Raw genomic sequence first — 22860 nt, forward strand, 5'->3', positions numbered from 1 at the left:
TAACGCCATACAGACCCCCTGTAAATAACGCCATACAGACCCCCCTGTAGATAACACTATACAGAACCCCCCCTGTAGATAACGCCATACAGACCCCCCCCTGTAGATAACGCCATATAGCCCCCCCAAAAAAAAAAACGGCCTATAGTTTGTCCTACAAAAGACATGCATAGGGGATACATGTCTAATCGCTGGCAGCGATAAGGAGAACGGGGGACCGAAAGTCCCCCGAAGTTCTCCATGACAAACCTCGGACTTCCGGCGTCTGCGCAGTTCAATAAAAATGAAAGAAGCGCTAATCACGCATGCGCACCAGCGCGACCGGTGTGCAAGTCATTTCAATGGAGCTGCAGACAGACCCCAGAAGTCCGAGGTTTGTCATGGAGAACTTCGGGGGACTGTCGGTCCCCCGTTCTCTTTATCGCTGGGCGTCCCAGCGATCACACATGTATCCCCTATCCTGTGGATAGGAGATGCATGTCTTTTGTAGGAACAACCCCTTCAGTGGCATCGCGCTGTAGAAGCCATAGCGGCTGCTAGCGGAGCCTCCGGCCATGGGGGGGCTGTGCCGGCGGGTGGCACTGGCCTCCCTCTTGCTGCGGGCCCCGTATCAGCCGCTACGGCTGCTATAGGGGTAGATACGCCACGGTCTGATACCTATAGCATGTAAAATATTTGAAGGTATTCTAAGATATGATTTACATGGCAGTAAATAATCTAAGCAATTTTTATGGAGCACAAAAAATAGATCATGCTTAACAAACATGCTCGGTTCCTATCCGGAGGTAAGTGCAAACCTGGATGTTGGTAATGTGGCTGATGTGATTTATTTGGATTTTGCAAAAGCATTTGATACTGTACCACACAACACCCTTGTATTGAAGCTACAGAGGCAGGGACATGTATGTTAAGAGGAAAAGAATTGGTTAAGAGACAGAAAACAAAGAGTCATTATACAGTGAAGGAAATAAGTATTTGATCCCTTGCTGATTTTGTAAGTTTGCCCACTGTCAAAGACATGAACAGTCTAGAATTTTTAGGTTAGGTTAATTTTACCAGTGAGAGATTGATTATATAAAAAAAAGATCACATAGTCAAAATTATATATATTTATTTGCATTGTGCACAGAGAAATAAGTATTTGATCCCTTTGGCAAACAAGACTTAATACTTGGTGGCAAAACCCTTATTGGCAAGCACAGCAGTCAGACGTTTTTTGTAGTTGATAATGAGGTTTGCAGATCATCTGTAAATCATTAAGATTTCGAGGCTGTCGCTTGGCAACTCGGATCTTCAGAGGGAAGGAGGTTGTCACTCAGGATTTGACGGTACATGCCATCCATTCTCGCATTGATGCGGTGAAGTAGTCCTGTGCCCTTAGCAGAGAAACACCCCCAAAATGTAATGTTTCCACCTCCATGCTTGACAGTGGGGACGGTGTTCTTTGGGTCATAGGCAGCATTTCTTTTCCTCCAAACACGGCGAGTTGAGTTAATGCCAAAGAGCTGAATTTTAGTCTCATCTGACCACAGCACCTTCTCCCAATCACTCTCAAAATCATCCAGATGTTCATTTGCAAACTTCAGACGGGCCTGTACATGTGCCTTCTTGAGCAGGGGGACCTTGCGGGCACTGCAGGATTTTAATCCATTACGGCGTAATGTGTTACCAATGGCTTTCTTGGTGACTGTGGTCCCAGCTGCCTTGAGATCATTAACAAGTTCCCCCCATGTAGTTTTCGGCTGAGCTCTCACCTTCCTCAGGATCAAGGATACCCCACGAGGTGAGATTTTGCATGGAGCCCCAGATCGATGTCGATTGACAGTCATTTTGTATGTCTTCCATTTTCTTACTATTGCACCAACAGTTGTCTCCTTCTCACCCAGCGTCTTACTTATGGTTTTGTAGCCCATTCCAGCCTTGTGCAGGTCTATGATCTTGTCCCTGACATTCTTAGAAAGCTCTTTGGTCTTGCCCATGTTGTAGAGGTTAGAGTCAGACTGATTAATTGAGTCTGTGGACAGGAGTCTTTTATACAGGCGACCATTTAAGACAGCTGTCTTTAATGCAGGCACCAAGTTGATTTGGAGCGTGTAACTGGTCTGGAGGAGGCTGAACTCTTAATGGTTGGTAGGGGATCAAATACTTATTTCTCTGTGCACAATGCAAATAAATATATATAATTTTGACTATGTGATTTTCTTTTTTTTTTTTTAATTTAATCTATCTCTCACTGGTAAAATTAACCTAGCCTAAAAATTCTAGACTGTTCATGTCTTTGACAGTGGGCAAACTTACAAAATCAGCAAGGGATCAAATACTTATTTCCTTCACTGTAAATGGTATACACTTAAATTGTACTAAAGTCAGCAGTAGGGTACCACAAGGATCTGTCTTATGCCCAATTCTTTTTTACTCTTATTTAATTACCTTGTGAATGGTTTTTAAAATTAAAGCGTCAGTTTTTGCTGATAATACTAAACCTTGTAGGATACTTTAAAACTCCACTTGATTGTAAAATATTGCCGAAAGTTCTAGATTAGCCGGCAACCTGGGCATGAATGTGGCAGATTAAATTTTATGTTGATAAATTTAAAGTAATGCTAGGCTAGAAAAATTATGCTTGTTCAGCTTGGAATAAAATAAGCCGTTGCAGTGTTGTTATTATTAACATATATACACCGTGTTCCAAATTATTATGCACATTGGATTTAAGTGTCATAAACATTTAATTAGTCATTTTTCAATTAAACTCATGGATGGTATTGTGTCTTAGGGCTCTTTGGATCATTGTAATCAATCTCAGACACCTGTGATAATTAGTTTGCCAGGTGTGCCCAATCAAAGGAAAACTACTTAAGAAGGACGTTCCACATTATTAAGCAGGCCCCAGGTTTCAAGCAATATGGGAAAGAAAAAGGATCTCTCTGCTGCCGAAAAGCGTGAAATTGTCCAAGGTATTGCACTAGGTATGAAAACATTGGATATTTCAAGAAAACGTAAGCGTGATCATCGTACTGTGAAAATATTTGTGGCTGATTCAGAGCACAGACGGGTTCGTTCAGATAAAGGCATAATGAGGAAGGTTTCTGCCAGAGAAATTAATAGGATTAGGAGAGCAGCTGCTAAAATGCCATTGCAAAGCAGCAAACAGGTATTTGAAGCCGCTGGTGCCTCTGGAGTCCTGCGAACCTCAAGGTGTAGGATCCTCCAGAGGTTTGCAAGTGTGCATAAAGCTATTATTCGGCCACTCCTAAACAATGCTCACAAGCAGAAACGGTTGTAGTGGGCTCAGAAATACATGAAGACTAATTTTCAAACTGTGTTGTTTACTGATGAGTGCCATGCAACCCTGGATGGTCCAGATGGATGGAGTAGTGGATGGTTGGTGAATGGCCACCATGTCCCAACAAGGCTGCGACGTCAGCAAGGAGGTGGCGGAGTCATGTTTTGGGCTGGAATCATAGGGAGAGAGCTGGTAGGCCCCTTTAGGGTCCCGGACGGTGTGAAAATGACCTCTGCAAAGTACGTAGAGTTTATGACTGACCACTTTCTTCCGTGGTACAAAAAGAAGAACCGTGCCTTCCGTACAAAATTATCCTCATGCACGACAATGCACCATCTCATGCTGCAAAGAATACCTCTGTGTCATTGGCTGCTATGGGCATAAAAGGAGAGAAACTCATGGTGTGGCCCCCATGTTCCCCTGACCTCAACCCTATTGAGAACCTTTGGAGCATCCTCAAGCAAAATATTTATGAGGGTGGGAGGCAGTTCACATCAAAACAGAAGCTCTGGGAGGCTATTCTGACATCCTGCAAAGATATTAAAGCAGAAACTATCCAAATACTCACAAATTCAATGGATGCAAGCATTGTGAAGGTGATATCAAAGAAGGGGTCCTATGTTAACATGTAACTTGGCCTGTTAAGTTTTTTTTGATTGAAAGAGCTTTTGATTTCTGTAAATATGTCCTCCTGATGCTGCAAATGCAACAAATTACCATTTTAGTTCTCTTTACAACCTTTAAAATGTTTTGATCTCTGTTGTGCATAATAATTTGCATTTTGAGTTTTTACTTCTAAAAAAAATCTGTTAGATTTGTTCAATAAAATTTGCATTATACTCCAACGGTTGATGGCTTGAAGATTATACTGACTGTCATTTGCATCGACTATTTAGGAAAATCAGCGAAAAATAACATTTGCATAATAATTTGGAACGCGGTGTAGATATACATGTAGTCCATGCAAAAAACTGGCACATGATTTATTCTTTACGCGTGGAGAAAAAGCGATTCAGACATCAATATAGGAAAGGGTTCTGTACAGTTACAGTAATCAAACTATGGAAAGCCCTACCCCAAGAAGTAGTAATGGCAGATATTACAACATAAAAAAAATGGCTAAAAGGCCTATTTAAGGACATATGGCATTGATGGTTATTAAAGGGGTTGTCCAGTTTTTATTTCTTTATTTATTTATTTATTTGTAGAATAGGAAATCATACAGTTTTCTAATATACATGTATTATGTGACCCCTAGCAGTCATTTAGCAACAGGGTAAAATGACATACTGTACATGTGTTGGGGCCACATAGAGGACACATGCATGGGCTAGGTGAATAGGAGTAATGCTGGAATAATGATGATCAACTGATTCACTGTCTCTACATGATTTTTAAAATGGCTGCCTGCCTCTAGGGAATGTTGTTAATAAAGTTAAATATTAAAAACACACACAGCACACAGATGAGACAGGGAGAAGAATGTAACAGCTGTTCCTACACGGACACTGACAGACATGATGATGAGATGCTGCTGTAGGTAAAAATACTTTATAATTTCTTCTCAATAACTTATTATTCACCTATTATATACCAGCGTTACGTGGATGCCAGGGGTCAAATGATGTGGGTCACATGACAACCCCTTTAATAATTTAGCAATGAATAATTGATATGATAAAGGTTGAACTTGATGGACAAGTCTTTTTTTCAACCCACATAATATATACATTTTATACCTTCAAAAACTGGTGATTGCTTAAAGAGGCTCTGTCACCAGATTTTGCAGCCCCTATCTGCTATTGCAGCAGATAGGCGCTGCAATGTAGATTACAGTAACGTTTTTATTTTTAAAAAACGAGCATTTTTGGCCAAGTTATGACCATTTTCGTATTTATGCAAATGAGGCTTGCAAAAGTACAACTGGGCGTGTTGAAAAGTAAAAGTACAACTGGGCGTGTATTATGTGCGTACATCGGGGCGTGTTTACTACTTTTACTAGCTGGGCGTTGTGTATAGAAGTATCATCCACTTCTCTGCAGAACGCCCAGCTTCTGGCAGTGCAGATCTGTGACGTCACTCACAGGTCCTGCATCGTGTCGGCACCAGAGGCTACAGTTGATTCTGCAGCAGCATTTGCAGGTAAGTAGCTACATCGACTTACCTGCAAACGCCGATGCTGCTGCAGAATCATCTGTAGCCTCTGGTGCCGATGTGTCCTCGCTCGTCTGACACGATGCAGGACCTGTGAGTGACGACACAGCGTGATCTCTGGAGAACACGGCTGTGTCTGCACTGCCAGAAGCTGGGCGTTGTGAAGAGAAGTGGATGATACTTCTATACACAACGCCCAGCTAGTAAAAGTAGTAAACACGCCCCGATGTACGCACATAATACACGCCCAGTTGTACTTTTACTTTTCAACACGCCCAGTTGTACTTTTGCAAGCCTCATTTGCATAAATAGAAAAATGGTCATAACTTGGCCAAAAATGCTCGTTTTTTAAAAATAAAAACGTTACTGTAATCTACATTGCAGCGCCTATCTGCTGCAATAGCAGATAGGGGTTGCAAAATCTGGTGACAGAGCCTCTTTAAGTACTCTTACGAACGGGTCAATTAAAATATTAATTAAAAAGGGGAGATAGAGGATACCCTTGTTTCGTTCCTCCCCTATAGCTTATAACGTAGTTATAGGATTTTTATACATTGTTCTCATGGCATCCAAAAATGCCTGCCTAAATAGTTTAATTTTTAACACTTTTCCATATAGGCCCAATAATTTTTGTCAAATGCTGAACTGGTTGCCGACACAGGGCGAGAATACTCGTCCTGAGCGGCGGGTACATGGTGCATTAGGATGAGTATTCTCGTCCTGTGTTATAGCCATTGTCCGCGCACCACGATGAGCTGGGCAGCGACTGTAATGGCTGTAATACACAGCTGCAGCCCCGCTCTATCGGCGGAGAGACGAGAAACCTCTTCTCTCCGCCGTTAACTCTTTGAATGCCACGATCAAAGCTGATCGCGGTATTCAAAGCTAAAGTGAGAAGTGGGTCTCCCCTTTTATCGCATCACAGGAAATCCCTGTGACACGATCAATGGCTATACCTGGTATGGGCAGACAGCCCAGGGTCCATTGAAGGACCCCTGGGCTGTCTGACCATATTTCCTGTTGTTAGGCTATACTTAGTTATGCCCTAACAACTGCCAGTGTACAATCAGTACACAGGCAAATGCACTGGCATATAGATATATGCCAGTACATTAAAGTTCAAAAATCAAAATGAATAATAATAAATTAATTTAAAAAAAAGTGTTGTTAAATTAAAAAAAATACACAGAAATACAAATTTTTTACAATAAATAAACATTTCAAAATACAAGTCCCAAAACATTAAATAGTATATGCATATTTGGTATTGCCACGTCCGTAACAACCTGTACAATAAATGTTATTTATGATGATCGGTGTATGGTGTAAAAAAATAAATAAAGAAAACTGCAGTGGAACTGCTTTTTTTCTAAGTTTTTGCCAAAATAAAAATTTAAATGTACCGAAAAAAATGGTAACTACATAAAGTACAACTCGTCTTGCAAAAAAACCAAGTCTCATACACCTCGTCGGACAAAAAATTAAAAAGTTATAAGTGTCAGGATGCAAAGGGGGAAATATAAAAAAAATTGTTCGGTCCTCAAGGACAAAATTGCCCGTTTCCTTAAGGGGTTAACTTGCATTAAAAATAATTGTTAAATTCTCTTGCTTCAATAAGTGCTCCTATGCTTGATCCGATATTAAAATAAACATTCACAATGTTTGACTGTGATTTTACGACTAGTATGGGCATATATTCTTGTAATCTTTTATTGTAATCTTTTTTTATTTATTAAAATCTTAAAATCTATGTTCTATAAAGAGATTGGTCTATAGAAATTAATTTGTTAAGGATCTTTCCCTGTTTTCAGTATTTGGACAGTGATTTCAGGGGCTCCTCCTGGTGCAGAATCCCCGGCCACAGAGTGACCGATGCTCTGACTGGGGATTATGCTCCTAGAGGGAGCCCCAATGGGGAATTATACAGTACACTGCTGCTACTGTAATAAGCTGCGGATTACGTTGAATTAAATGAGTTGCGGAAAATCTGCAGTGTTTACGCCTAGTGTGTTCGTACCCTAAAAGTTCTATTCTCCATTGATTTTTGAAAATGCACATGGTACTGAATGTTTTGTTAGCTTTGCACACAGAAATCCCAGAGAAAAGCCAAGTTGAAATGCTGCACTCCTTTTATTCTATTGTTCTAGGGTCTTGACAGTGGCGTAGCTATAGGGGTCGCAGCAGTCGCAGTTGCGACCGGGCCCCCAAGCCTGGGGGGCCCACAGGCCCCCTGTTGCCACGCAGCGCGCTGATACACAATTTGTATGTGCCGTTATGCAAGCACTTCCTGATTACAGGCATGGTTTGTTTAGACGTCACAGTCACATGGTACACTGAGTGTACCATGTGACCGTGACGTCACGTGAGGGGGCCTTCCAGCCACTGTGGAAGAGCCGATGCAGGAGAGCATGGAAGACTGCAAGTGAGCTGCAGAGGTGGCCTGTAATGTATGTGTGTTATATTGTACTGTCTGTTGTATTGTACTCAGGGGCGTAACTAGGAAAGACTGGGCCCCATAGCAAACTTTTGTCTGGGGTCCCCCTCCCCTGGGTGTCACACAACCCCCCCTTGTAGATAGTGCCTTTTTTACAAACCCCCCCCCTTTTGATAACGCTATACAGCCCCCCTGTAGATAACGCCATACAGCCCCCCTGTAGATAACGCCATACAGCCCCCTTTGTAGATATCTACAGAGGGGGCTGTATGGCGCTATCTACAGAGGGGGCTGTATGGCGTTATCTATGGGGGGGGTGTATGGTGTTCCCTACAGGGGGGGACTGTATGGCGTTCCCTACAGGGGGGGACTGTATGGCGTTCCCTACAGGGGGGGACTGTATGGCGTTCCCTACAGGGGTGGGCTGTATGGCGTTCCCTACAGGGGGGGCTGTATGGCACTATCTACAGGGGGGGCTGTATGGCGTTATCTACAGGGGGGTCTGTATGTCGTTATCTACAGGGGGGACTCTGTATGGCGTTATCTACAGGGGGCTGTATGGCGTTATCTACAGGGGGACTGTATGGCGTTATCTACAGGGGGGGCTGTATGGCGTTCCCTACAGGGGGGGCTGTATGGCGCTATCTACAGTGGGGCTGTATGGCGCTATCTACAGGGGGGACTGTATGGCGCTATCTACAGAGGGGGCTGTATGGCGTTATCTAGAGGGGGGACTGTATGGCGTTATCTACGGGGGGGGGGCTGTATGGCGTTCCCTACAGAGGGGGCTGTCTGGCGTTATCTACAGGGGGGACTGTATGGCGTTACCTACAGGGAGTCTGTATGGCGTTCCCTACAGGGGGGGTCTGTAGGGAACGCCATACAGCCCCCCCTTGTAGGGAACGCCATACAGCCCCCCCTGTAGGGAACGCCATACAGCTTCCCCCCTGTAGGGAACGCCATACAGCTTCACCCCTGTAGGGAACGCCATACAGCGTCGTCCCCCCTGTAGGGAACGCCATACAGCGTCCCCCCCGTGTAGGGAACGCCATACAGCCCCCCCCCCTGTAGGGAACGCCATACAGTGTCGTCGTCCCCTGTAGGGAACGCCATACAGCGTCCCCCCTTTGTAGGGAACGCCATACAGTGTCCCCCCCCTGTAGGGAACGCCATACAGCGCCCCCCCCCCTGTAGGGAACGCCATACAGCGTCATCCCCCCTGTAGGGAACGCCGTACAGCGTCCCCCCTCCCAAAAAAATGTGACCTACAGTGTGTCCTAATAAAAGACATGTATCCCCTATCCACAGGATAGGGGATACATGTGTGATCGCCTGCAGCGATAGGGAGAACGGGGGACTGAAAGTCCCCCGAAGTTCTCAATCACTCACCTCTGACTTACGGCGTCTGCGCAGCTCACTAAAAATGAAAGGAGCGCTGGTCACGCATGCGCACAAGCGGGACCGGCGCTCCATTCATTTCTACGGAGCTGCCGACACAGACCCCGGAAGTCCGAGGTTTGTGATGGAGAACTTCAGGGGACTTTCAGTCCCCCGTTCTCCCTATCGCTGCAGGCGATCACACATGTATCCCCTATCCTGTGGATAGGGGATACATGTCTTTTGTTTAATGGCAGAGCAGGGAGATACCTCACTGCTCTGCCGTAGTGTTCAGTGGCGTCCCGCTGTAGCAGCCATAGCGGCTGCTAGCGGAGCCTCCGGCCATGGTGGGGGCCCACTCACCGGGCCCACTCACCGGGGTCCTGCTTCCAACTTTATTTGCATCTTCAGGACGCAGATCCAGTTGAATGTAATCCTGGAGCAAGGAGCTGACGGCTCCTTCCTCTAGCATTCACTGTGCCGTGAGCTATTAGCGTCTCGGCGCAGACAGGTGCGATTTAGTGACGTCATCTCGCCTGTCTGCGCCGAGTCACTCAACACAGGGCAAAGAAGGAGAAGGATCTCCTCCTCCACCCGTCGTGGGAATGGGGATAGGTAAAGTAACTTTATTATTTTCCTATTATGCACATATGGAGGAATTATACTGGATAAGGATATGGTGGCAGCTATGAGGGGCATTATACTGTATGGGGGGCTAATATGGTGGCAGCTATGAGGGATATTATACTGTCTGGGGGGGGCTGATAAGGTGGCAGCTATGAGGGGCATTATACAGTATGGGGCTGCTAAGGGGCATTATACTGTGTTGGGCAGCTATGAGCGACATTATACCATATGGGGTCTAATATGGGGGCATTATACTGTCTTGGGGGCTGATATGGTGGCAGCTATGGAGGCATTACACTGTATGAGACAGCTATGGGGGCTTTATACTGTGTGAGGGCAGCTAAAGGGGCATTATACTGTATGGGGCTGCTATGGGGGCATTATACTGTGTGGGGCAGCTAAGGATGGCATTATACTGTGTGGGGCAGCTATGAGGGGCATTATACTGAATGGGGCTGCTATGGGGGCATTATACTGTATGGACACATTATACTGTGTGGGGCAGCTAAGGAGGGCATTATACTGTGTGGGGGCAGCTATGAGGGGCATTATACTGCATGGGGCTGCTATGGAGGGCATTATACTGTATGGGGCATTATACTGTATGTGGCAGCTATGGAGGCATTATACTGTATAGGGCTGCTAAGGGGGCATTATTCTGTATGGGGGAATTTATGAGGGGTATTATACTGTATGGGGTCTGCTATGGGGGCATTATACTGTGTTGGCCAGCTATGAGGGATTGTCTGGGGGCTGATATGGTGGCAGCTATGGGGGCTTTATACTGTGTGGGGCAGCTAAAGGGGGCATTATACTGTATGGGGCTGCTATGAGGGCATTATACTGTATGGGCACAATATACTGTGTGGGGCAGCTAAGGAGGGCATTATACTGTGTGGGGGCAGCTATGAGGGGCATTATACTGTATAGGGCTGCTATGGAGGGCATTATACTGTATGGGGCATTATACTGTATGTGGCAGATATGGAGGCATTATACTGTATAGGGCTGCTAAGGGGGCATTATTCTGTATGGGGGAATTTATGAGGGGTATTATACTGTATGGGGTCTGCTATGGGGGCATTATACTGTATGGGGGCATTATACTGTGAGGGGGTAGCTATGGGAGCATTATACTGTGGGGGGGGGGTAGCTATGGGAGCATTATACTGTATGGGGGCAGATATATGTGATATACTGTATGGGAGGATTATACTGTATGTGGCAGCTATGGAGGCATTATACTGTATGGGGCTGTTATGGGGGCATTATACTTTATGGGGGGCATTATACTGTATGGGGGAATTTATGAGGGGCATTATACTGTATGGGGTGTGCTATGGGGGGCATTATACTGTAAGGGGGCATTATACTGTGTGGGGTAGCTATGGGAGCATTATACTGTGGGGGGCTAGCTGTAGGAGCATTATACTGTGGGGGCTAGCTATGGGAGCATTATACTGTATGGGGGCAGCTATGGGGAACATTGTACTGTATGGGGCAGCTACGGGGAGCATTATACAGTATGGGGGCAGCTAATGGGGGGCATTATACTGTCGGGGCGGCTATGGGGGGAATTATACTGGGGGGGCTGTTGGGCAAGGCGCAGCAGGGGTCTTGTGGTGTTGGGGAGGGGTAGGGGGCCCAAGCTGAATTCTTGCACCAGGGCCCATGAGCCTTTAGCTACGCCCCTGGGTCTTGACTTCTGATAACGTGTTTAAACCCTTCCCGACATATGACGTATACTTAAAAGGTTAAATGTAAAAAAAAAAAACTATTTCCCATTCCTCCCCTAAAGCATTGTTAAAAAAATAAAAATAATAAACATAATTGGTCAGTAAAAGTATGAACTATTACAATTTAACATTAGAAAACCCGCACGGTGAACACAGTAAAAAAATAAATTAAAAAAATGCAAGAATCGCTGCTTTTTGGTCAAACTTGCATGTACACCAAAATGGTACATTTAAAAACTACATCTTGTTCTGCAAGAAATAAGCCCTTATACCGCACAATCGACGAAAAAATAAAAAAGTTATGGCTCTCAGAATGTTGCGGTGCAAAACAAATTTTATTTTTAGCAATCAGTTTTTTCTTTGTAAGACTGGGTTCATACGTAGCTCTGGAGCGGATTTTATTGTGGAAAATCCACAGCATATTACAGTAGTAGCAACTAATCTTATCCACACGCTGCATAAAAACCCGCCGAAAAAACGTTCATAAATTGACTTGCGGTGCATTTTTTTTTTTAATCCACAGCATGTCAATTTATGTCGCGGAATCGCTGTTTTCTTGTTGCGGGTATTCCCTATTGAATTCAATGGGAGGAAAACCTGCAACAAATAGCAGTTGTTGTGATTTTTTGCAGCGGAAAAGCTGTGATTCCGCCGCAAAAACTGCAACTTAGCAATCACAGGCTGCAGCGGTCACATGGGATGAAACATCATCCCAGGAGGCCCGGGTGCAGGACATCAGAGGGACGTGTCGCCATGACTATAGCTGAGGTAGGTATGAAAGTCTTGTTATTTTCTAGCGCTGCTTTCCGCAGCGGAAATTCCATGCGAAAAACTGCACCACAATGTGGTGCGGTTTTTCGGATGTAATTTGCTGCAGGTTCTAGGTCTGATACGCTGTGTAGTTTTACGCAGTTTATCAGACCCTTGTGAACCCGGGCTAAAGGTAGTAAAACATAAAAATATACCTAAAAATTTGGTATCGCCGTAATCGTATTGACTCACAGAATAAAGTTAACATGTTATTTTTATTGCATGGTGAACGCCGTAAAAATGAAACCCAAAAAACAATGGAGGAATCACTGTTTTTTCCCATTCCACTTTACAAAGAAATTGTTTTCTAGTACATTATATGGTTCAATAAATGGTGCCATGAAAAACTACACCTCGTCCCGCAAAAAAGAAAGCTCTCATATTGCTATATCAATAAAAAATAAAAAAGTTATGTCTTTTGGAAGGTGGGGAGGAAAAAGCTAAAATGAAAATCCGAAAAATGGCTGCGGCGGGAGAGAGTTAGGATGGAATAATATGTCTAAAAAATGTCCCTTGCACAGTTCAGGTAGCAAATTTAGAAAAATGTGGATCACATAATCTGTAATCAGCAAAATTCTGATATAACAAATACCCACTGTGCTGTTTGTCAGAAGCAGGGATAATTGCAGGCAAAACGAACAAAAATTAAGCAAGCAGTTTAGGTGTCTGAAGTTACGTGTTAAGCAATTACAATTCTCAGTCCCTCGACAAAAAAATTAAAAAAATTGCTATATTACTAAATATTTTTTCATGTTTTAAAGCCACATTTAGTTTTACTTACAATGCAGGATGCATCAACTGGAGCTAGAAGCTCAATTCTCTGTACAAAAGTGAAGAAATAAGAAATATCAATTTACATCATAAATAACAAGAATTCCATATAAATAAACTTATAATAAATCATTGCTTAAGTATTAATAATAAACCATTAATAAAATGTAATAAAAAGGAATTTTTACCGTCAGTGAAGCAAATGAAATATTTTGTTTTGAGAAGTAATACGATCCTTCTTCAACAAGTATGCATGAAACAGATGTCATGGCAGTAGTAGTTGTAGGGCGACTATAGGCTCCACATGCACATAGTGCAAGGACAATAAGATACAATATGATCTTCATCTTTAACAGTTTCATGCTACGTGTGACTTTCAAGCATTGTACTCTGTCATTTTAAATATGTTTTTGCTTAAGGAAATACCATAAATGGCATCAAAGATAAAGTATAAAAAAATTTTTCCCTACTTGGAAATTGGTACCTCTAATACATGACACAGTATTGCTTAATAAACTTTTCAACTTGGTTTTATTGTATTGATAATGATGGAATTTAGGAAGGGGGGAAACCACAAACGCTTAGCCACACATTATCATTCTTAGATCATTGTAGATAACAGAGAGTAGGTGTTTGCAATATATGCCCTCTGATTATTGTGGCTTTTAACCTGAAATGGACAGTAACTTTTCAAACAATTTATGCTGATCTAATAGTATACCAGATATATACTGTATCAACTTTGTAATATACTTACTGTTGCAATTTAGTTGTTTTATGCATGAAAATTCTGTGTAAAGCCTCTGCCACTAGGTGTCTCCCTTCCTGTAATCTGTTGTCCACCCCATGTTGTCATGCAAAATTTGTTCCTCGTTACAGAGCAGAGGAGACAAACTACAGGAAGTGTGGGGGTGTCTCTTCACTGTCTGCCTATGCAAGTCTATGGAGGAGGAAGCAGGAGCAGAGAGACACAGGTAAGTCTATTGAGCGGAGGAGGAGGAGCAAAGTGAGAAAGACACACACACACAGGGCCAATTCAAGCTTTTTTGCCAAAAGAGGCAAAAACTTAAATGGCGCCCCCTTTGAATTTCAGAAAACTTTGGTGTGCACATACATGTATGCAAAGACATTGTCCTGAGGTAAGTTTTTTTTTTGGGGGGGGGGGGTTTGCATCTATTTTTGGGTGGCATAAAACTGTATACCAGTGGAGCATTTGTAACTTTTGTGTCCATCTAGGGTATGTACACATGGATCAAATTTGCTGCCAGAAATTCTGCGCCAAATCATGCTCTGGAAACCTGCTGAGGTAAAAAAAAAAAAAAAGACTATACTTGCCTCCCTGTTGCTCCTGTGGCAACATGTCCCTGGTCCGCTGGATGATCTCTTTACAGCTGGCCATCTCATTCAATGTTACTGCAGCCTGTTATTGGCTGCAGCAGTCAAATGTGATGAAACATCAATGCAGGATGCCAGATGTACAGAGACCATCAGGGAGCCTGGGATGCGTTGCCACAAGAGCGCCGGGGGGGGGGGGGGGGTGGGGGGTGAGTATAGTCTTTTTATTTTAAACTATAAAAAAAATATTGTGTTATTTTTTGGGGACTTGCCATTTGTTGCAGATTTAGATAGATAGATAGATAGATAGATAGATAGATAGATGAATAGATCTCCCTCCTCGGAGACGCCAGCTGGCGCGGCCTCCCTGTCCTGGACTTCCTGCACTCATCCTCGGCCATAAAGGGCCAGCGCGTGCACTTCTTAAAAGTTCCCTACCCTATTCCCAGTTCACTCTGGACTATATAAAGGGCTCCGCCCTCTCACACCTTGCCTGAGTGTTGTTAGTAATCCCATGTTAGTCTTTGCAAATGGTCCCTTAGTGTTGTCCTGTTCCCGTTGTTTCCCGTGTCCTGCTATCTGTATCCTGTATCCTGTGCTGTGTTAGTGTTCCTGAGCCTGTTCAGTGATTGCAGTCGTGTCCTGCTACACCTGTTGTCTAACGCCACGTCTGGCGCAACCTGCTGCAGCTACTACCATCCGTGCCAGAGCCCCTGCTACCATCTGGACTATTTCAGGTACCCTTGTGCTACGAACCTGTATAGACTTTTGCATAGACTGTGACTTGGCCAGCTGCCTCTCCGCTACAGCGGAGTGGCCTAGTGGGTCCACATACCCCATAGATAGATAGATAGATAGATAGATAGATAGATAGATAGATAGATAGATAGATAGATAGATAGATAGATAGATAGATAGATAGATAGATAGATAGATAGATAGATAGATAGATAGATAGATAGATAGATATGAGAGACATAGACACCGACAGACAGACAGAATACACTCACATATACACTTACCTTTTGTAGGTAGCTGGACTTTTCACATGCAGACAGTCTGGTCAAGAACTTTGAGCCTCTTAATAGGTCAACAGTGATGGCTGCCCGGAGTTCAGTAGTCAAGAGGAGGAGGGGAAGAGAGCCTGCAGATACAGTGCTGCTAAGGAAGAGTGCACACCAGTCTCTGTTATTATCTTCTAACTGTTATCACTGCTTCATCTTGATGTGACAGGAGAGCCTGATGTAAACTTCCCTGTCCTGCTCGTACTGTCTCTGCAGACATCCTCTCCCTCTCTCCCTCTTTTCGTCCCAGACTCCTGACAGCTAATGATAGAACAGCTGAAGCAGAGAAAAGGACATGTAGGATGGAGAAACAAGGTCCTGCATGATGCAGCAATAGAGGTTTTACCCAGCACACTGGTCTAATGTTTACTACTCTGTGTGCTGGCCTCTCTTTTGCCACCCCCACGCAATGCTGAAGGCTACCACCTGAAGCCAGTATCTCAGCCTGTCTCATGGAAGGTGCGGCCCTGCACACACACACACACACCTACGTGCTGCAGCTTCATGGTACAGTAAGTGTTATATCTCACCCCAGTGCAGGATTCTCAGCTATACTTCTCATTACTGCTGTATAATGTATTTCATGCTGCTACAACTTCTACATATACATATGCTAAACAAAAGGTAAGTGTATATGTGTGTGTATTCTGTCTGTCTGTCTGTCTGTCTGTGTGTGTCGATCTCTCTCTTATCTATCTATCTATCTATCTATCTATCTATCTATCTATCTATCTATCTATCTATCATCTGTCTGTCTGTCTATCCATCCATCCATCCATCCATCCATCCATCCATCCATCTATCTATCTATCTATCTATCTATCTATCTATCTATCTATCTATCTATCTATCTACAAATCGAAAAAATGAGCAGCAACTCCAAGGTTCAAGTGAAAAAAATGGGTACTTTATTGCCCATGCGACGTTTCAGCTCCGTCCACTGGAGCCTTTCTGAAGCAAATGACTAGTGTGAATTCACACAATATAACAGAGTCTAAGCATATTTATTGGACAATTGCTTAAAGCGATTGCAAAAAAAGGTAGTTTGAGAAAAAAGGTTAGGCCTCAGGTTAGACTGCATACCTCTGGGAACCGCCTCTGTCTGTAGTATTCTACAAGGGTAGCTAGGTGAAGCTGTAGTGAGGTAACTCTCTTGGATTCATTTTCAAGTTTGCGTTTGAGATCTGTGGTAGATGGTGTAGTCAAAAATCCCACATCTCCATGTAGTCCCAACAGGATCCGCTCGACATCGCCCTCAGAGTATGAAAAAACATCGGGCTCCAAAGTACCTATGGTGTCTGTAGGTAGAGACATATTTAGATAAAGAAAAAAGGAAAAGGGCCATGCAAGCCAAATGGTCAATATAGAGGTATATACAGAATCAGGCAGCACTGGCAGCGTGTGGGTGCAAGCTCTAAGGAACAGACCAAGTTCCAAGTACATACAAATTGAAAAAATGAGCAGCAACTCCAAGGTTCAAGTGAAAAAAATGGGTTACTTTATTGCCCGTGCGACGTTTCAGCTCCGTCCACTGGAGCCTTTCTCAAGCAAATGACTAGTGTGAGTTCACACAGTATAGCAGTCTCAATCACAAGTGCTGTTTAACAGTAATCAGTGAAAATGCATTATTCCAGTTACCCCTGGAAATGAATTTGAAATTTGTAAAGATCTTGTAATGTCGGGGTAGGGAGACAGACAAGTGAGCCCTAATCTACCCACCACTCAGTCCCTGCCTACTTGCACGGCCCGTCCTAGGCGATGGCGTACATCTGGGCGACGGTCCCTACACTCAATAAGTGCACAACATACAAACAGACGAGGGTACACAGAAGCTAAGGGAAATGGGGCAGTTGCCCACGGCAACACCGTGAGCAACAAGAGTGGTGAACAAGCCGAGTCAAACCAGGAGTGTACGAGGTACCAAACGCAGAGCAGGAGAGTAGTCAGTAAAGCCAGGGTCAAATTGAAGCAGAGGCCAATAGTACAAGCAGGAACAGCAGAGCCAGGAAACCAGACAGAATCACAAGCAAAGGAAAAGCAGGAAACGAAGGCATAAATAGACCGAGGGCGGGAGCTAGCTCCGTCTGGCCAGGCTGTGATAGGTTCTCCTAGAAGAATAATAAGAAAAATAATTTTGAGACTCTGGCATGGGAAAAAAAATGAAGGAAATAATAGAAATAATGATATTGAAACATCATCTCAGAGGGAAATAATCGGATCAAATATAGTATATGTAGTGGCAGGAAGGGGGTGAAGGGAAGGTGAGCCCTAATCTACCCACCGCCCTGTCCCTGCCTACTTGCAACGACCCGCCCTAGGCGACGGGGTACAACTGGGCGGCGGTCCCTACGCTGACTAAGTGCACGGGAGAACAAACAGGGAACACGCAAGGGAAGGGGCAGTTGCCCACGGAGCGCCGAGGAAACGGAGTAGTGAATGAGATGTCGGGACCAGGATGAAGTGGAGTATACCCAAGTGAGCACGGAGGAGGAAGCAAGCCGGAGGCAAAGCAAAGCGGGTTAAGCAGAACAGCAGCAAGGCAGAAGCACGGCAGGAGCAGGCTGGAGCAAGCAGCAGTGGGGCCAGGAATCCAAAAGAATTACAAGCACTGAGGAGGAGAACACAGCAGGTAATAAAGGACAGGGGGCGGAGCTAACTCAGACTGACCAGGCCGCGATAGGCTCTCCCACTCCTGAGCCTGCCACCCTGGTTGGTGGGAGATGGTGTCAGTCGAACAGGTCTGGCCTCAGGTGTGGATTGATTAATCCCAGGAGTATACCTAGACGTAGTACCTGGCAGATCCCTAACAGTACTCCCCCTTTTATGAGAGGCCACCGGACCCTTACTAAGAGGACCCGGTTTAGTAGGGAAGAGAAGGTGGAACCTCCTGATCAATACCCCAGCGTGAACATCACGGGCAGGTACCCAAGTCCTCTCCTCCGGCCCGTACCCTCTCCAATGGACCAGGTACTGGAGGGAGCCCTGGACCATCCTACTGTCCATAATCTTGGCCACCTCGAATTCCACCCCCTCAGGGGTGAGAACGGGAACAGGAGGTTTCCTCGAGGGGGACCAGGACGGGGAGCAGCGTTTAAGGAGGGAGGCATGGAAGACGTCATGTATGCGAAAGGATGCGGGCAGCCCCAGACGGAAGGATACAGGGTTGAGGACTTCAATGATCTTATAAGGCCCAATAAATCGGGGAGCAAACTTCCTGGACGGGACCTTAAGGCGCAAGTTCCTGGACGACAACCAGACCAAATCCCCGACGACAAACCGGGGGTTAGCAGAACGTCTACTATCCGCCTGAATCTTTTGTGCGCTCTGGGACGCCTCTAGGTTCTTCTGCACCTGGGCCCAGACAGTGCACAGTTCCCGATGAACATCCTCTACCTCAGGATTATTGGAACAACCAGGGGAAATGGAGGAGAACCTTGGGTTAAACCAGAAATTACAGAAAAACGGGGAGACCCCTGACGAGTTACTGACCCGGTTATTCAGGGAAAATTCAGCAAGGGGAAGGAATGAGACCCAATCGAATTGACAGTCAGAGATGAAACACCTTAAATATTGTTTCAGGGACTGGTTAGTCCTCTCCGTTTGGCCATTAGTTTCGGGATGGAAGGCGGAGGAGAAGGACAGATCAATCTCCAACTTTTTACAAAAGGCTCTCCAAAATAAGGAAACAAATTGTACCCCTCTGTCAGAAACGATATTGACTGGGGCCCCAAGGAGACGCAGGATGTGTTTCACAAACAAAGAAGCTAACGTCTTGGCGTTAGGTAGCTTCTTAAGGGGCACAAAGTGGCACATCTTGCTGAAGCGGTCTACTACCACCCACACCACCGACTTGCCCTGAGATGGAGGCAAATCGATGATAAAATCCATGGAGATATGGGTCCAAGGTCTCTGGGGAATGGGCAAGGAACGTAGTAGACCCGCAGGTCGGGACCTAGGGGTTTTGGACCTAGCGCAAACCTCACAGGCGGCGACGTAAGCCCTAACGTCTTTAGGCAACCCAGGCCACCAATAGTTTCTGGTAATGAGGTGTTTGGTGCCCAAGATGCCAGGATGACCAGATAGAGCAGAGTCATGGTTTTCCCTGAGTACCCTTAGCCGGTATTGCAGGGGAACAAACAGTTTGTCCCCAGGGACGTTCCCGGGAGCTGCACCCTGATCAGCCGCGATATCAGAAGCTAAATCAGAATCCGTGGCAGAAACGATTATACCAGGGGGTAAAATACAAGCAGGATCCTTCTCGGAAGGAGGATTGGCCATGAAACTACGTGACAGGGCATCAGCCTTAATATTCTTGGACCCAGCCCTATAGGTAACCAAGAAATTAAATCTGGTAAAGAATAGTGCCCACCGAGCTCGTCTAGGATTAAGCCTCCGGGCCGATTCTAGGAAAACCAGATTCTTTTGATCCGTAAGGACCGTTACCTGGTGTCTGGCCCCCTCCAGGAAGTGCCGCCACTCTTCAAAAGCCCATTTAATGGCTAGAAGTTTGCGGTTGCCAATATCATAGTTACTCTCCGTGGGCGAAAACTTCCTAGAGAAGTAAGCACAAGGGCGGAGATGGGTGAGGGAGCTGGTACCCTGGGACAAGACGGCCCCCACTCCCACCTCGGATGCGTCAACCTCCACAATAAATGGCTCCTCTTGGTTGGGCTGAATCAGCACGGGGGCCGAGATAAAGCACTTCTTGAGGGTCTCAAAGGCCTGGACGGCCTCAGGGGGCCAATGGAGGACATCAGCACCCTTGCGAGTAAGGTCCGTAAGAGGCTTAGCGACGACCGAGAAGTTGGCAATAAATCTCCTGTAATAGTTGGCGAACCCTAAAAAACACTGTAACGCCTTAAGGGAGGCAGGTTGGACCCATTCCGCCACAGCCTGAACCTTGGCAGGGTCCATGCGGAATTCATGAGGAGTGAGGATTTGCCCTAAAAATGGTATCTCCTGTACCCCAAAGACACATTTTTCAGTCTTAGCAAACAGATTATTCTCCCGAAGGACCTGGAGCACCTTCCTGACATGCTCCACGTGGGAGGACCAGTCCTTGGAAAACACCAGTATGTCATCAAGGTACACAACAAGAAAATTACCCAGGTAATCTCTCAGGATTTCATTAATAAAATTCTGGAAGACAGCAGGGGCATTACACAACCCAAAGGGCATGACCAGGTATTCGAAATGACCCTCGGGTGTGTTGAACGCAGTTTTCCACTCATCCCCCTCTTTGATGCGGATAAGGTTATATGCCCCCCGTAGATCGAACTTAGAAAACCATTGGGCTCCCTGAACCTGATTAAAAAGATCTGGAATCAAAGGAAGTGGGTACTGGTTCCTTACGGTGACCTTATTCAGGTTACGATAATCAATGCACGGCCTAAGACCACCATCCTTCTTCCCCACAAAGAAGAAGCCAGCACCTACAGGAGAAGTCGAGGGGCGAATGAAACCCTTGGCCAGGCATTCTTGGATATACACCCTCATAGCTTCATGTTCAGGACATGAAAGATTAAATATCCTACCCTTAGGAAGCTTGGCACCAGGCACCAAATCGATGGCGCAATCGTAATCTCTATGGGGGGGCAACACCTCGGAGGCCTCCTTAGAAAACACATCGGCGAAGTCCTGAACAAACTCAGGAAGCGTGATTACCTCCTCCCGGGGAGAAATAGAGTTAACAGAAAGACATGACATAAGACATTCACTACCCCATTTGGTGAGATCCCCAGTATTCCAATCAAACGTGGGATTATGCAACTGCAACCAGGGAAGACCAAATACCAGATCAGACGATAATCCCTGCATCACCAGTACAGAGCACTGCTCCAAATGCATGGAGCCAACCAGGAGTTCAAAAACAGGAGTATGCTGAGTAAAATAACCATTAGCAAGGGGAGTTGAGTCGATACCTACTACAGGGATAGGATAAGGTAAATCAATAAAAGGCATTTTTAGAGACATAGCAAATTCCACAGACATGATATTAGCAGATGAGCCAGAATCCACGAAGGCACTGCCAGTGGCAGACCGGCCAGCAAATGAGACCTGAAAGGGAAGCAAAATGTTATTGCGTTTCACATTAACGGGAAATACCTGTGCGCCCAAGTGACCTCCCCGATGATCACTTAGGCGCGGAAGTTTTCCGGCTTTTTATTCTTGCGCCTGGGACAGGTGTTCAGAAGATGCTTGTCGTCCCCACAGTAGAAGCAGAGACCATTCATTCTGCGAAACTCCCTACGTTGTCGAGGGGACATGGAGGCCCCGAGTTGCATAGGTACCTCCGAGTCCTCCGTGGAGGGGCGAGGAGACGGGACCTCGGGGGGGATCGCAGAAAAGTCAGAGGGGAGCACATTGAAGCATTCAAGCTGACGTTCTCTGAGACGTCGGTCAAGTCGTACTGCTAGGGCCATAACCTGGTCAAGGGAGTCAGAAGAGGGGTAGCTAACCAGCAGATCCTTCAGGGCGTCAGATAATCCTAACCTAAACTGGCACCTTAGGGCCGGATCGTTCCACCGAGAAGCTACGCACCACTTCCTAAAATCAGAACAGTACTCCTCAACCGGTCTCCTACCCTGACGTAAGGTCACCAGCTGACTCTCGGCTAAAGCAGTCCTGTCAGTCTCGTCGTAAATGAGTCCGAGGGCAGAGAAAAAGCGATCAACAGAGGAAAGTTCAGGGGCGTCAGGAGCCAAGGAGAAGGCCCACTCTTGGGGCCCTTCCTGGAGTCGGGATATGATGATACCCACCCGCTGGTTCTCGGAACCTGAGGAGTGGGGTTTAAGGCGGAAATACAGTCTGCAACTCTCCCGGAAGGAGAGAAACGTCTTACGGTCCCCTGAGAACCGGTCAGGTAACTTGAGGTCGGGTTCTAGAGGTGAGCTGAGGGGAACTACTACGGCAGCGTCACCCTGGTTGACCCTCTGGGCCAGGGCCTGGACCTGTAGGGAGAGGCCCTGCATCTGCTGGGTCAGGGTCTCAAGGGGGTCCATGATAGCGTCAGCGTAGGGGAAATGGTAGACTAGGTAAGAGGCTTGTAAATATGTAGTGGCAGGAAGGGGGTGAAGGGAAGGTGAGCCCTAATCTACCCACCGCCCTGTCCCTGCCTACTTGCAACGACCCGCCCTAGGCGACGGGGTACAACTGGGCGGCGGTCCCTACGCTGACTAAGTGCACGGGAGAACAAACAGGGAACACGCAAGGGAAGGGGCAGTTGCCCACGGAGCGCCGAGGAAACGGAGTGGTGAATGAGATGTC

The 22860-nt window shown here is 45.7% G+C and overlaps 1 long non-coding RNA gene across 1 annotated transcript in view; it reads left to right on the forward strand.

Annotated features, from left to right (window-relative positions):
* Nucleotides 1–4750: 4750 nt before the first annotated feature.
* The window catches only part of LOC142751068 (uncharacterized), an 80126-nt gene continuing 62016 nt past the window's right edge, over nucleotides 4751–22860 (forward strand). Inside the window, exons 1-2 of the long non-coding RNA XR_012882699.1 lie at nucleotides 4751–4826; nucleotides 14075–14169. This is a non-coding gene — a long non-coding RNA (uncharacterized LOC142751068). The remainder of the gene's footprint in view (nucleotides 4827–14074; nucleotides 14170–22860) is intronic.

This window comes from Rhinoderma darwinii, chromosome 3 (genome assembly GCF_050947455.1).
Source record: "Rhinoderma darwinii isolate aRhiDar2 chromosome 3, aRhiDar2.hap1, whole genome shotgun sequence".
Lineage (NCBI taxonomy): Eukaryota > Metazoa > Chordata > Amphibia > Anura > Rhinodermatidae > Rhinoderma > Rhinoderma darwinii.